Source organism: Neomonachus schauinslandi, chromosome X (assembly GCF_002201575.2).
Source record: "Neomonachus schauinslandi chromosome X, ASM220157v2, whole genome shotgun sequence".
NCBI classification, from domain to species: Eukaryota; Metazoa; Chordata; class Mammalia; order Carnivora; family Phocidae; genus Neomonachus; species Neomonachus schauinslandi.
Window position 1 is genome coordinate 28,366,591 of NC_058419.1, and position 17,319 is coordinate 28,383,909.

Below are 17,319 nucleotides of genomic sequence, written 5' to 3' on the forward strand. Positions count from 1 at the left end.
CTGATGTGGGACTCGATCCCGGGACTCCAGGATCATGACCTGAGCCAAAGGCAGTCGCTTAACCAACTGAGCCACCCAGGCGCCCTCTTTGTATCATTTTTAAGAACATTAGGATTTTCTATGGGAAGTGGCTGGATAAATATAAAATGTTAAAATTACAGATGCCACATGAGAAGAAATCTGCCTGTTGGGCTGTTCACACAGATGTGTCTAGCAGGCAAACTGTCAGAGGGAGAAGTAAACATTAGCTCAAAGAAAGACCATATTTTGTGATTTTTAAAATTTATTTTTAAATTTATACCCAGTAAAATTCACTTTTTAGTTGTACAGTTCTGAAAGTTTTAACAATATACATACAGCATGTAAACATCTCCATGATCAGGATACAAAACTTGTTCTGATCCCAAAAGACTACCTTGTGTAACACATTAGTGCTAAAAACTCACCCTTACCCCAACTCCTGGCAACAATCTGTTCCTCATCCCTATAATTTTGTCTTCTCCAGAATAACATGTAAATGGAATCCTATAATATGTGAACTATTCAATCTGGCTTCTATAGTTTAGTCTAATATATCTGAGATCCATCTCTGTTGTTATGCATAGCAATAGTTTGATCCTTTTTATTCCATTATATGGCTGTGCCATGATTTATCCATCCCCCACTTGGGGGGACATGAGGGTTATTTCCAGTTTGGGCTTATAATGAATAAAAGCTGCAATAAACATCCCCGTAAAGGTTTTTGTGTGAACCTAAGTTTTCACTTCTCTTTGGGAAATACCCAGGTGTCAGATGGATGATCATATTGTTAGAGGTTAATTGGACACTTAGGCAGTCAGGGCCAGGGTCCCCAACAAGGAAACAGGGAGCTGGGTCAGCTCAGACAAAACCACAATAGCATCCTGTCTAGCAGCCTCTACAGGAGTGACTTTTGCAAAACACCCTGAAACAAAACAATTAACCTTAAACCATTGGTCACTATCACAAGTTGAGGTAGTTAGTCTCCAGATGTCGGCCCAAAAGACCATCAACCCATGAACAATAACCCGATAGGTAGACAGGTGCATGATCAAAGCTCCGATTGGCACACTTTAGCAGCTAATCCACAGGGAGCCCACACTCAGGATGCTCAAGATAGTTCCTCAAAAGAACTTATAAAAACCACTAGATCTGAACACCAAAATGGCAACCCTCTTGGGTCCCCTCCCTCCCAGGGAGCTTTATACTATCATTCGATAAACTGCTTTGCTGCCCACCACTCTTCAACTCGTCTACCTCTTCATTCTTCAAAGCGGCGTGACCAAGAACCGCGGGCACTAAGGGAACAAAAATCCTGTAACAATATCTTAAGTGTATGTTTAACTTTACAACAAATTGCCAAGATAGTCTTCAGACTGGCCAGACCACCATTTTGTATTACTACCACCAATATAGGAGACTTGCAATAGCACTGGGTCCTTGCCAGTACTTAGCATTGCCAATTTTGTTTGTTTTAACAGTTTCACACCTCATATAGAAGGCTTTCAAGTGGAGCGCCTGGATGGCTCAGTCATTAAGCATCCGCCTTTGGCTCAGGTCATGATCCCAGGGTCCTGGGATATAGCCCTGCATTGGGCTCCCTGCTCAGCGGGAAGCCTGCTTCTCCCTCTCCCACTCTCCCTGCTTGTGTTTCCTCTCTGGCTGTGTCTCTCTCTCTGTCAAATAAATAAAATCTTGAAAAAAAAAGAAGGCTTTCAAGTGTCTTATCTCAAATAACCCTCTCTTCCTTTTGATAATATGTCTTCACAGAGTGGAAGTGTGTACTCAAATGTATGTGACCTTGCCCACTAAGAGCAAATCAAAGAATACACTCCAAAAATCCCTTTCAAGATAAAACATTTGGAGAGAAAAGCAGAATGAATAGTTGAAAATGGTGGGATCAAAGCACTAGTAAGATGGCAGATAAAGTACAGTTGTCTAATTACCCATTTGCTCACCACCACTAACCATTAAACAGGAGGAAGATAATACTTGCTGCTGTAATTATTAGTATTTATAATCCCACTACTTCCACAAAAAACATTCAGAAGTTAGAAAAATATGTTATAAATATTTTTTAAAAGCAGAATTATAATTATCTGTATAAGATATGATTATCTGTCTGAAAAACCTAACAGATTCAAATATGTATCTATTAGAGAAAACAAGAGTTCAATATGGTAAACTGGAAAAAAATTTCAAAATTAATACCTTTCCTATATCCTGACTAACCAAATGGAAACAATTGTGGGACAAAATAACCCAAAGGAGCAGCAAACATCTAATAAAATGAAACAAAACAAAACAACAAAATAAAATCAAGAGGCCTCCACATAAAAATGCTAAAACCATACTTTGGAAGTTCATAATCTTAGAAGAATGTCAGGGCAAAGGTGAGAACCACCACACTATGAAAACATGTTATAATCTTGGAAAAAGGAAATATAATATTAACTCTTGGAGGAAGGTGCTCACATAGAAAATCTCATATCCCTAAATTTTTCTATTAAAATCTCTATGTAATATAATTTGGAAATAAACTAAATGGGAGTTAAGTTGATATTTATTTTTTCTAATATTTTATAAATTATACTATTACTAGAAAGATGCTTTTTATTCTGTACTTGGAAGAATATCTTCATATTCTTAAAAAATACAACTAATAGAGGGTAGAAAATGACTTATACTGACAGATGTCAATATTGTTCACATACTGACATTATTTGAAACAAAATGGTATTGGGAGGAGAACAGATAGATCAGTAAGAAAAGAATTGGACATTTAAGTAAATCTGAGGATATATAGGACTTTATACATGTGAAATGTGCCATTTCAAATAAAAAAAGAAAAATTTATTTATTAAATACACTGAAATTTATTTGAAATTTATTCAGTATATTAATATTTTATTTAATAAATGCTATTGAATCATAAAAAGAACTGATACATTAATAAAAACAAAACAAAAAAAAACCAAACACGGCTTTCATCATAACAATCAAAACAACCTCTAAGGGGTTCATACACACATAAAATACAGCTAAGAAATTAAGAAAACTTGGGATGTATATGCCAAACAAGCTTCCTAACCTTTAGGACAAATACAAATGTTATTTTATCAAACATAGCACTTTCCAAAAGAAGAAATGTAAAGGGTGACCAAACACAGTAAAAAGTATGTGACATCATTCATAATTAAAAACAAAAAAATTTTGCATATCAGAATCACAGAAATTAAAAAGGATGCCAAAACTCCTGTTAGGGAAGAGTGTGTAAAAAAGGGCATTCACTTACTGTTGGCAAATTTTAAAATCTATATCCTTTTTGACCAACCTATTTTATTCATAGGGCTTTATCCTAAAGAGATAGGCTATTGTTCCAAACATTACCTTGGCCATTATTTTTTTCTTAGTAGAACATGGGGTATATTATGATTACTGTTCATAACAAAGTCAAACCAAAGTCAGTGTCTCCCTTTCCTGTTACATTAGCATTTCTGAAACTAGTGACGAGTAATGAAAGATCAAAATGTACTGGATGAGGCTCTTTCTTTAAAAATCTTGTCTCTCTTAACCACTTATGTGAAATTCTGGTTTGTGTAACCAAATAAAGCAAGGGAAATTAACAAGACAGAGACAAACATTATAACCAAATATCACCATGGTCTCACAATCTCTCAACTGGGGAAAGTATACAAACAACCAAATACAGAATAAATGTGTCCCACCCCATTCTGGAAGGACAGTCTAATCAAACCTGCAGATATTGTTCTGAGGAAAATAAAGAAGAGTTAAAATCATTTGGAAATCCCTGGCGTTTTATGATCTAAAATCCTCATTTGTAGCTAGAAGAATCTCTGTCCACAAAGTTGGCATCAACCACCTACCCATCTACTTCCTAGTCCTCTATACCCTAATAGACTTTCTGCATGGCTTAGAAAATAACCAGAAATACTTTCTATTTTCTTAGGACAAGTACCCATAAATAAAAATAGTGATTTAAAAAGGGCAAGCGTGACTGGCTGGCTCAGTCGGTGGGGCATGTGACTCTTGATCTCAGGGTTGTAAGTTTGAGCACCACACTGGGTGTAGAGATTACTAAAAAATAAAAAATCTTAAAAAAAATAAAAAGCACATTAATTTTTGAACTATACTTATAAAGAAAAACACATTGTCCACTATTTAAGTTGATAGAACATTTTAACTACAAAGGAATAAAAATCATGCTTTCCTCAAACTTTTTTTTTAAGATTTTATTTATTCATTTGAGACAGAGACATACAGAGAGAGAGAGCAAGCACGAGCGGGGAGAGAGGCAGAGGGAGAAGCAGACTCCCCACTGAGCAGGAAGCCCGACGCAGGGCTCGATCCCAGGACCTGGAGACAATAACCCAAGCCAAAGGCAGACGCCCAACCATATGAGCCACCCAGGTGCCCGTCCTCAAACTTTTCTAACACTTAATTTCATAGTAAGATAAAGGAATATCAATAGAGATGTTACTAGAAATTGTTTTTTCCTAGAAACTTGTGGATCTTGATTTTCATTTTTTAAATAACAATTGCTATTGAAAACCTCCAACCTTAACCGAAGAAAAACAGACCTTGTTTGTATTGTACACCCAACACCCAGAATAGCATATGGCACATAGAAAGTGACTGGAAATACGTTTACTCTCAAAATTTTATACCATAGTTTAATCATCTTTCATATGTGATGACAAGTGAAAGACAAACTTAGATATCAAGATATATGAAAACATACTCTTCATGAATTTTTTAAAAGGAAATGTTTGAAAGTACATTGCAACTGACAAAGAGATTAGCAACATAGAGTCCAAGATAGTATAGTCAAGATAAAATATGAAAAATGGTGAGCACTGAAATCACTTAAAATAGAGACAACTCTAAATAACTTTATCAAATGTAATCATATTAAGGGAACATTTAAAAATACTTTTAAAGGGCGCCTGGGTGGCTCAGATGGTTAAGCGTCTGCCTTCGGCTCAGGTCATGATCTCAGGGTCCTGGGATCGAGTCCCGCATCGGGCTCCCTGCTCCTTGGGAGCCGGCTCCTCCCTCTGCCTCTCTCTCTCTCTCTCTCATGAATAATAAATAAAAAAAAAATACTTTAAAAAATGAAGATATTTAACCATATATTTAGGTATGGGTGCATAGATATAAATATGATAGATGAATGGAACAGCAAATATTTAAATAGAAAATGTTGACTATAGAAACAAGAGATTGAAGAAACAGAAAAGTGTTCTAAATATTCTATCACAAGTATGGGGCATTCATATTATACTATTTTATTTTTGACTCAGTAACATGAAGAACTGTAAATTTAAAAATGCGTTTCAGGGTCACCTGGGTAGCTCAGTCAGTTAAGCACCTGCCTTCGCTGGGGTCATGATCACAGGGTCCTGGGATCAAAGCCCTGCATCAGGCTCCCTGCTTGGCCAGGAGCCTGCTTCTCTCTCTATCCCTCCCCTCTGCTCCTGCACGCTCTCTCTCTCTCTCTCTCTCTGAAATAAATAAATAAAATCTTAAAAAAAAATGCATTTTGGGCATCTGGGTGGCTCAGTCGTTATGTGTCTGCCTATGGCTCAGGTCATGATACCGGAGTCCTGGGATGGAGTCCTGCATCGGGCTGCCTGCTCGGCAGGGAGTCTGCTTCTCCCTCTGACCCTCACCCCACTTGTTCTCTCTCAAATAAATAAAAATCTTTAAAAAAAAATGCATTTAAACAACATATAGGTTATCATTACGAGTATATTAAACATGATCCTCTAAGTAATTGGAAAACATAAAACTGAAGTCTTTCTACTGAAAGTCAGCAAACTAACAAAAAGCCTATTTTCTTAAACAAAGAGAAAGCATATAAAACAAATTGGCAGAAGTAAATCAGTCACATAAAGTAATAAAACAAATGTGAAAAAGTTAAATTCCTATATTGAGATTAGATAGATCAGCATATAGATAAATATGTATGTATGTATGTATATATGTATATGTGTGTTACACTGAGTTGAAAAAAAATGTGACCAAAAAAACTTTAAAAGAGGTAAACAAAGTGATATAAACAAAAGGAAAAGGAAGGTTGCAAAATACTAAAAAAAGTAAAATTCAAGACAGAATTAAATGGGACAAAAAGGTATTTTATATTGATAAAGCATAAGATTTGTAGTGTATTAAATAATGTATTTGATTATTAAAATTTTAAAGTATTAAATTTAATAATTAACTATATAATTAATAATTTAACTATTTATCAAATTAATTAAATGTTCTACAATGGCTTAGAACTCCAAAAAAACTCTCCACAAACTACTGTTTATATTATATTTATACATGTATATTCTGGAAAAGGAAAGCAGAATATAAATATAGAAATATGTAGTCACCCATTTTGCCCATGAATTATTAAATAATTATCTGGTAAAATACAAGTAACTGGTTTGTTGAACCTCTGAACTCTGTGAGATATGAATAACAAATTCTTTTATTATTTTTTCCAGTCAATGCTTTCAGTCATGCCCTGTTGAATCTGTCTTCCCAATCCATTTAATGATACTTCTCATAGGTTCCACAGTTGGTCACTTTCAGTGATGATTAAACAGCCCATATTATTCAAATTTAAAATTCTAAACACATTTTCTCACTGGAAAATACCCAGAAATAAAGTCTATGTCCTTAGTAGTAATTCCCATAAATGAAAATAGTGATTTAAGAGGGACTTTAATTGGGGCACCTGGCTGGCTCAATAGATAGAGCATGTGACCCTTAATCTCAGGGTTTTGAGTTCAAGCCCCACCACACTGGGTGTAGAGTTTACTTAAAAAGGGGGGAGGGGACATTAATTCTTGAAGTATACTTATAAAGAAAAAAAATACTGTCAAAAGCCTAAGTTGATAAAAACATTTTAACTATAGAGGAATAAAAATGAGGCTGTCCTCATACTTTTCTACCACTTAATTTCATAGTAAAGTGAAGAAATATAAATAGAGCTGTGGTTAGAAAAAATTTTTAACTCAAAATTTTATACTCTAACCTCATTTCCTTCCTGCCTTCCTGATTTTCCTTGACCTTTAAGCCAAGGTAACAGCAGGGAGGAAGAAGTGTGGTCTTAGGTTCTTTTACTCCTCCAACCCTCTCTTCTCTGGTTCTAGCTCATCTGGGATTTAATACCTGAGAAAAGTAATAGGAAAACTAGCAGGGATTCTTATACATAATTCACTGCTTAGTTGATAATTTCTTTTCCCCCAATGCATCACTAGTAAACACTGACAATAAATGTCTTCTGTTAGACAGATACTCAAATGCAGGCTCTCTTGCAAGACACCTGATCAGTTTTTCAGGGAGTCCTACAGAGGATTCCTCCCAATATGCAAATTTTTAACAAGTGAGCTTGGCGTCTTTCACTTTTGATCCAAGATCTAACTCCCTATAATAGATTTCTCAGACTTTGCTGCTGGGGTCCTGGTATGTGGTGGTTACCTTCTTGAATGGAGTACTGAAATATGGCTCAAGGTCACCTAATTTCTTCAATGTCCACTTGATCCATGGAAATCCATTTTCTTGCCACACTAAACATGGACTTCAAGGTGTTCCATTGCTACCCCAACTCCTTAGCCAGCTATTGCTTCCCTATTCACTTTTTCTCCATGCTTATGTAAGTACAAAATCATTACAAAAGCAAGTGTCATTGAGTTACCAATATACTTTGCATGTAGGTACAATGAATCTCCACAAGTAATCTTTGGAAAGCACCTTTTAGAGGCTTAGGGATGGGAGAAGCACTACTTCCTCTCCCTATGAAAAAGATAGGGAAAATTTATAACATACCTCAACAGGCCAATGACTTAGATTCCCAAAAAAGCTCTCCCAAATACAAATGACCATTTATGTTATATTTATACATCTATATTCTGGAAAAGGAAAGCAGCAGAGTCCAGTGGTGATGACCATGGATAGCAAAGTCAGACTGATTGCTTTTTTTTTTTGTTTAAGGGTATTAAAACCTTTATTATAACTGTTTTCCATCAGTTGTAAATGTTAAACAGATAAATAGAAAATATAAACAAGACCCTCTCTATCTTTAAGAGATGAAAACTACAATGTCTGAAAGAAAATGTACTGCAAGGGATTGACAGAATTTAGAAAATGCAGAAGAAAAAATTTTTATAGAATTGTATTGAATCTGTAGATCCCTTTGAGTAGTATTGCCATATGAACTACACTAAATCTTCCAATGCATGCATACAGTTTTTTTTTTCCCCATTTGGTCTTTAATCTCTCGCAGAAGCAATGTTTTATGCTTTTCAGTGAACAAGTCTTGCTTCTCCTTTTTTTAAAATTTTATTATGTTATGTTAATCACCATACATTACATCATTAGTTTTTGATGTAGTGTTCCATGATTCATTGTTTGCATATAACTCCCAGTGCTCCATTCAGTACGTGCCCTCTTTAATACCCATCACCAGGCTAACCCATAAGTCTTTTTTTTTTTTTTTTAAAGATTTATTTATTTATTTATTTGACAGAGAGAGACACAGCGAGAGAGGGAACACAAGCAGGGGGAGTGGGAGAGGGAGAAGCAGGCTCCCTGCAGATCAGGGAGCCCGATGCGGGACTCGATCCCAGGACCCTGGGATCATGACCTGAGCTGAAGGCAGTCGCCCAACCAACTGAGCCACCCAGGCGCCCCTAACCCATAAGTCTTGAAGTGAGTATCTGGTGCCTGACTTTTCTGGATCATTTAAAAATGTGGAGTACTTGGGGCACCTGAGTGGCTTAGTCCATTAAGCAGCCAACTATTGATTTCAGCTCAGGTCATGATCTCAGGGTTTTGAGAGAGAGCTGTGTTGGGCTCCACACTGGTTGTTAAGATTTTCGCTCTTACTCTCTCCCTCTTCAAAAAAAAAAAAAAGTAAAGTACTTGAACTTTTGTCCTCAGTTTTGGAATCAAACTCTCTACTTTCAGGAAAATATGAAACCCCATACAATATTGTGTTATATATGAAAAGGCAAAATATGTAGATGTAATGGTTATAAATGGAAGGAAAATACCTAGAAAGGCAATGATGGTACTTTTGGCTTTTCTCAATTTTTCATTAACTGAATTGAGGAAAAACTAATTTAGAATAATAAAGATTTAAATATCACAATTAATAATATTGATTTAAGAGTAATCTATGGACTACTGTAACAAAGACACTAAGATTGCACTTTATTCCTTTGCTCATAGATTTTAAATTGATCTTATATGAAGACACAAAGAAGAGCTCAATAAATTCAACAAAGCATTAATTATATGGGTTCCAATAACAACTCTAGTGCAGTAAAACTAGAAATTAATAACTACGGGATAACACCAATAATAACAAAGACCAAATAACAAAAACCACATGAAAATTGAAAAAAAAAATTACTCTAACATTTTGGTCAATATAAGAATCAAAACTCCAGGCACAGAGTAGACAAAAATTAGTGATTCGGGTCTCAGTCCAAAGACTTTATACTTCAGTTAAACCTTTGGCACCTACACTTAACAAACTATAGACCAACATTGAACACGCAATGGCTTAGAGGCAAAATCTGGCCCACCACACACTTAATAAATAAATTTTTTTAAGATTTCATTTATTTGAGAGAGTGAGCAAGAGAGAGAAAGAGTAGGGGGAGGGGCAGAGGGAGAGAGAAAAGCAGACTCTGCCCTGAGCAGGGAGCCCAACACAGGGCTTGATCCCTGGACTCTGGGATCATGACCTGAGCCAAAGGCAGTTGCTTAACCAATTGAGGCACCCAGGTGCCCCAATAAATAAATTTTATTGAAACACAATTAAGTCCAATCATTTTTGTTTTTTCCATGGCAGCCACCATGCTAAAAACAATTGAGTAGTTATGACAGAGACCATCGGGCCTGAAAAGCCTAATATATTCACTATCTGACCCTTTTAGAGTAAGTTTGTGAGATCTGATAGGGGGACAAAAATAGATAAATTCATGTTCAAAACAATATAAACATCTTCATGGACCATAAATTAAAATAAAAAAGATGCTTTGTCTTGAAGGCAAAACCAGTAAGAATGGTGGCAACTTCCTATCAGATACAATACATGCACAAAGACAATGGAAGAGCAACTTTAAAATCCTACAACCAAGAAAAACAAAAACCTGTCATCCTCAATATATGGATGCTAAAAAAATATCCATCAAAAATGAAGATGGGGCAGCCATTTTGGAAACAGTCTGGCAGTTTCTCAAAAACAGTTAAAGATAAGTTAAAGAAAGCCAGCTGATGTAGCAATTATGCTTAGGTATATTCTCCCCAAAATGGAAACATGTGTACACAGAAATACTAGTAAACCAATTTTCTTAGCAGAATTACACATAAAAACCAAAGCTGGAAATAATCCAAACGTCCATTCACTGATAACTAGACAAATGAAATGTAGGATATCCATACACTAGAATATTTGACCATAAAAAGGAGTGAAGTAGTGATACATGGTACAAAACGGATGAACATTGAAAAGACTATGCTGAGTTGAAAGAACTCAGACACAAAAAGGTCATGTGTTGTGTGACTCCATTTATACGAAATGTCTAGAATAGGCAAATTTATATAGAGAGAAAATAGATGAGTGGTTGCCAGAGGGATGAGATTAGGGGGAAATGAGCAGTGACTACTTATGTACACAGAATTTGTTTTGGGGGAGAGAGAAATATTCTGGAATGAGATACTGGTATGATTGCACAACTCTGAATATGTAAGAAGCCACAGAATTCTACATTTTAAAAGACTGAATTTTAGGTATGTGAATTATATCTAAATAAATGTATTACAAAAAAAATGAAGATGGAGACTTCTGCTTTCACTTGGAGCACAGAAATCTGGAAAGATCATTGCTTCCACACTAACAATGAACAAAAGCCAAATAACCTTCAAAATCATAAGTTTTCCTGAGTGCAGAATGAGACTTGAATTAACAAGGCAACAAGCCATAAAAATAAAATAAAAGAGTGACAAGCCCCACCAAAGAGAGAAGGTATCTATGAACTGTCTCACGTTTGATAGAGCATGGGAAAAAGAAGTAGCCAACATACAGACAGGGAAGAAAAAAATCAGTTTCTAAAAGCCAGTTAAGGACTACATTTTGGAATTGTGGGATTCCTTGAAAACAAGAGTAGTTACGTAGCAGACTTATGTGAATTTTCAAGTTGTTTTTACATAGTTTTAATTTGTTTGAATCTTTCATAATGAAATTTTTTTAATATAAAAAAATACTATGAAGGTTATTAGTGTGTTGTGGAGGGATTTTGGGAATCTGCAAATGACATGAACGGGAAATTCACAGAAAAGGAAGCTGAATCGCCTATAAAATACAAATAGTTGATAACCGCCCTATTAGTGATAGAAATGTTAAATGTAAAAAGAATGAAATACTGTTTCATATCTGTATAGTGACAAAATATTTTTATAAATTCCCTGAAACTATAGTTGGTAAGGATGAGAGAAAATAAAGAATGGGAATTCTCATCTATCTCTGACAAGGTTAAAAAGTGTTATTACCATAATCTGGGAAAGTCTTTTAAAGTTGAAATGGCAATAACTTAGGAAACTTCAATTTCACATCTAAAAGTATACCTTAGAGAAATTCTTATACAAGTGTACATGAGGTATAAATAAGAATGTACATTTCAGAAATAAGAACATCAATAAATTGAGGTATGTTAATGAAAACATACTCTATCTCCACTAAAATGAATGAATGAGATTTACATGTATAAACAAAGATATCTCTCAAAAAACAAAGTGCAATGAAAAAAAGAGCAATTTGCTGAACCATATCTACAAAATGATACAATTTATATAGGTACAAACACCATAAAAGAACATTATATATTGTGCATGGATATTTAAACATACAATGTATGAAAACATGCCATGTGGAAGATGAACATGAAATTCATACTAAAGGAAAGTATGAAGGGAGATTAAGCTTTGAGGGAGGTAAACAGGGGGCTTTAGCTGATCTTTAAAGTGTTAAGTCTTAAAAAAAATCCATTTGAAGAAAATATGGAATAATGACAAGATTTTATAAAGTGTTGGGTTTCTACAGTATTCTCTCTGAAACTCTCCACATATTTGAAATACTTAATACTAAAATTTAAACAAAAATTATAAGAAAAATTCTAAATTCAGGAGATTTGGCACCAAACTGGCTGCAAGTGAAAAAAATTTATTTTCAATGCCTTTATTATTAAACAACAAAGATGAAAATAAAATTTTTACTCAAGAAATTACAAAATAATAAAATCACCCTTTGGGGAGTAGGAGAAATATTTAATGAAATTAATCTGAGAGATACTTAAATCATAAAATAGAAAAGTATGGTAACATTGATAAATGCAAGAGTTTTTTTCCTCTAAAGAAGCCAAAAAACCTTTAGCAAGCATAATAAAAATAAAGACAAAAAGATCACAGAAAACAACAGGAAGAACTAGAGGAGATACAAAATATAGTAAAAGTAAAAAAGTAAATCAAAACAGAGCACATTAAAAAGAGATATGCCTGTATATTTCAGGGAGAGAACATTAGGATACTAATATAAAAGTCCAGGCAATAAAGAGATCCTAAAATAAATCATTGGCAGAGGGATCTGCTTAAAAAAACTTTCGATTCAAGAGATAAGTTGGAAGTAAAAATAACAGGACTTGACAATGGGTTGGATGTTAAGATTGAATGAAAATGACCAGTCTGTACAACTCCAGAGTTTCTTTGCTGGATGGTTGAGTAGATGGCTGTCCTGCCAATTGAGTTAAAGAATATAAGGGAGACACAGATTTGAGGATAAAGATGACTAAAGTAGAGCTGGGATATAATTACTTTCATGTGCCTATGAGACATCTTGGTACAGAGTTATGCTTCCTAATGTCACATCATTCCTTGAGAGCTCATACTGTTCTGTTTTATCCAATACTTATTTCCATTATTTAGTTTTTCCTTCTACATAAATCTTAACCACTGCCTTCAATTTCCCCCACTTTGACTTTTCCAGTTCAACCTTTCTTCAATTACAGCAATCAGAATTTCTTACAATATCCCAAGTGTGGAGGTACCACAGTTCAGTGTAAGTAGAAACAAATGGTCTCTGTTGTTTTCATCTGTCTCCCAATCACACCAGAATTTCATTAGTCTTTCTGGGATATAACACCTAGAAATACAAATATGTTCTGGGGGAAAGGTTAAAATATCCAGTGAAAAGTCCAGTGAAAAATCAGTGAATCCAGAGATTGTAGATGTCCACAACATAGGGTCATGTTGATCTCTGTATAAAACCGTATTTTTCTGAATTAAGCTATCTAGTAGGTAAGCCTTACTGAATAGGCTAACTCTAGGTGATTCAGATAATGATTCAAACTCACAAGATTAATACAGTAAAGACTTAATGAGTCACACTATTGGCTGGAGTTGCTAATCAATCCTTCATCTTTACGTTACCCTGATCAAGTTAAAATTTAAGATCTAGCCAAACAGGTAACTTTGAAATTGTGGTGGGAAATGTTTATCTTTTGGGAAGAACTGATCTTTAACAAAGCATGTAAGAACATCTCCTGGTGAATGTATCTTGGTGACAAATATACAAAACCAACACACTAAACTTAGTTTCAACATAATAATTGTGACAACTCCAAACAAGAACATTCATAGAGATCAGTTACTTATGCCTAGGATCTTGAATTATATAATTAAGTATAGCCTACCATAAATGGAATTGGTTTGGCAGTCTGGTTTCTCATATAAATGTAATAGATTAGAATGTTGAGGAGATAAAAATGTGCTTGCTTCCCTCATATACCACCCACTCTCCAGAACATACATATACAACCTCTAATACATAGTATCATTCGAAGCCCATTCCACTCACCTAATGACGAAAGGACTGCTCTTTAACGAAACACTGTAACTGGCTTTACCCTTCTAAGCATAAAATCTTTCACATAACGTAAATCCTGTGGTCTTTCTAATCTAGCTAATAATGATAACCACAATTCCACTTTATAAAAATCAGTACTTACTGAACACTTATTACATACCAGGTTCTGTTCTTTGTGCTTACTATGTATTAACTCCTTTAATCTCAAAGTGATGTTAAGAGGTATGTTAGTGCTATTAGTATCATTTTAGAGGGTAGTAATGAGACAGGGAAAGTGTTGAAAAACGTTAAAAACCTTACCCAAGTTAGTAATTGCCAAACCTTGGATTCAACTCCTAGGCCGATGTGACTCTGAAGACAACAGCATTAGCCTCTGCTCTATTCTACTAGAAAACAGCCAGGATAGGAATCCATCTCATCTGTCTTACTGTACCACTTTATTTTTATCTCATACTCTATATTACCACACCAGTCTGGTATTTTGTCCCTAAAAGTGATACTAAACCATACGTTATGAAAACTTAGTAATAACCTCAAAGTTTACCATTCTATTTCAAGTGTCCCAATTTCTCTTAGATATTAAAATAAGATTTGAATTGCTTATAAACTAAAATGAATCGAGAAATGAATGAGACCCCCATGAATGTAACTAACTAAATCAGTGCTTCCTAAACTTAATTTCATTATGATAACTGTAGATGCTGCTTATGCACAGAGCATCACCAGCTTAGGGCCTTTGACTATCCCAGGCCCTACTTGGCAACCTAAATACTCAGAGGATCAATGTTTCAGGCTCAGCAATAACTGTTTCATAAAAATTTGGTTGCCAGGCTATCATCTAAAACTTTCTTAAGCCTTCTTATATCTTTGAGCTTCAATAACACTTAGGTAATATGCTTTTTGATTTTGATGTATACTTAAAAGAGTTAGTGAAAAAGGATGGGGGAGTAGGAACTATGTTATTGAAGATGGGGAAAAAGAAGGGTGAACAAAGAGAGTATCTTCTTTCTACTTTATTACACAAAATGCTTTCCTCTACAGATAAATGACAGTTCACTTCTATCCTGCAGGGTAAGAAATAAGGTTATAAATCTAAAACATTAATGGATTCATACTGTATTTCAAGAAGCATGTAGAGCAAAACTCCTTTCTGGGACTGACTTAGAAGTGCCAGAGGATGGCATGAAGGGTCATACCAACTATACTGGTTTTCACATCCCACAAATAAAAATGTATAATGACTTGTCTTTCGTGTCTGAAAAATGGTATTAACAACTCACCATTAGGAAGGGCATGTCCTAAAAAGTTGTCTGTGTAGCTTATAAATGGCATTGTTATACTAGGGGAACTTACTTGAAGAAACTGTATTTTGAAACCAAGCAAATAAAACATTTCAATGCATAAAAAGTAATTTACTAAATAAAAGTGAAGAAATACGACTCATTAAAACACTAGACCTGAGGTTGACATCTGATTGAACTTCAAAAAGACAAATTAAAATAACTTTCAAAACTTTTAAAACCATAATTCTCCAAATCAGTAATGATCAATAGATGGCTAATTGGGCCTTTTAGAATAGGACAAGTGGTTCTAAAGTATGAAATAAATATTATTTTGTGATTTTTTTGTTGATGATAAAATTCAAAGGCCTAAAGTAAGAGAGAAGACTAGCATTGTAGTGTGATTGTAACAATGTTAGATGAAGACAAATTAAGAAGAAAGAAGCCCAGTAATTCTGCTTACATAGCTCTGTTATCTTAGAGTAAATTACTTATCTCCTTTAAGTCTCTATTTCTTCATTTATAAAATGCATAATAGGGACTTCTACTTCCAAGATAAAATTTCCTATTCCTATTGTTAAATAAAATTAACAACCTTAGACATAATAGATAGATAGATGATAGATAGATAGATAGATAGAGACATAGATAAATAGAAAGAAATAAAACAAACAAGAAAACTCTGAAAAGTGGAGAGTAGAAGACCAGCTAGAAAACTCAAGACACAAGGAACAACACAATGGCCAGTTCTCTGGACTTTCTTTTTTTCATATATCACACAGCTGGAGATGAAGAAGCCAGCAACCTGCAAATGCCAAGGAGTTCAGATGAGAAAACAACACAATCTTGTTCTCTCGAGCCATAGGACCATGAAAAAGGCAGCCTCGCAAAACAAGAAACGTTTAGGCAATAACAGTTCTACTCTAGCCAAGCACCATGGAATAAAGAGTGACCTAAACACTACCAATATCTGCAAAGATTAAGTCAAAAACCAAGACTACCACCATTGCCAGGGTGTAATGAAACACCCCAATATACCCAGTAGATTAGGTCAGAAAAGGCTGAGCAAAGACCCAGGACTTTCAATTTCATCAGGCAGTAAAAGCACTCCCCTACCTCAATGTCACCCCCTACCCAACCCAGCTGGAAAGGTGTCAGAGGAAGTCAACTAAAATAGAAGATTTAAATAAGATACTGAATATCAAAGTATAATACTCAAACTGTCAAGGACTCAATTAAAAAAATGCTCCTCATATGAAGAAGGCATTACTGATTCAAGAAACTGAGAGATTCCTAAACATGATAAAAATCAAAGAAATTGACATCATAGCACATTGTAATCAAGCTTCTAAAAACTGAAGAAGGGGGGTAGGAGCAAGATGGCAGAGGAGGAGGAGACCTAAATTTCGTGGGGTCCCAGGAATTCAGCTAGATAGTTATCAAACCATTCAGAACACCAGCAAACTCAACAGGAGTTCGAAGAAAAGAATAGCAGCCATTCTATGAACAGAAAAGCAACCACTTTCTGGAAGGTAGGACTTGCGGAGAAGTGAATCCTAGGTGATATTTGGGAAGATACATGGCGGGGGGAGGGAGCCTCCGTCAGCCGGCTACAGGCAAGTGATAGAGCAGCAGAGCACAAAATTGGAACTTTTAGAAGTCAGTTCTGCTGAGGGACATCTCTCCAGTGGCTAAGCAGGGGGTAGAACTCTCACTGGGACAATGTGGTCTCAGGACGCTCGGGGTCACAGAAAGACCTGGGGTGCCTGAGTGTGGCAGAGCTCCCAGGTATCGGAGCCGGGAAGTCAGCTGCAAAGACGGAGCCAAGGAGTCTTGCCATTTGCAGACGTGGATGGAACTAGAGGGTATTATGCTAAGCGAAATAAGTCAATCAGAGAAAGACAAGTATCATATAATCTCACTGATATGAGGATTTTGAGAAACAAGACCGAGGATCATAGGGGAAGGGAGGGAAAAATGAAACAAGATGAAATCAGAGAGGGAGACAAACCATAAGAGACTCTTAATCTCAGAAAACAAACTGAGGGTTGCTGGAGTGGTGGGGGGTGGGAGGGA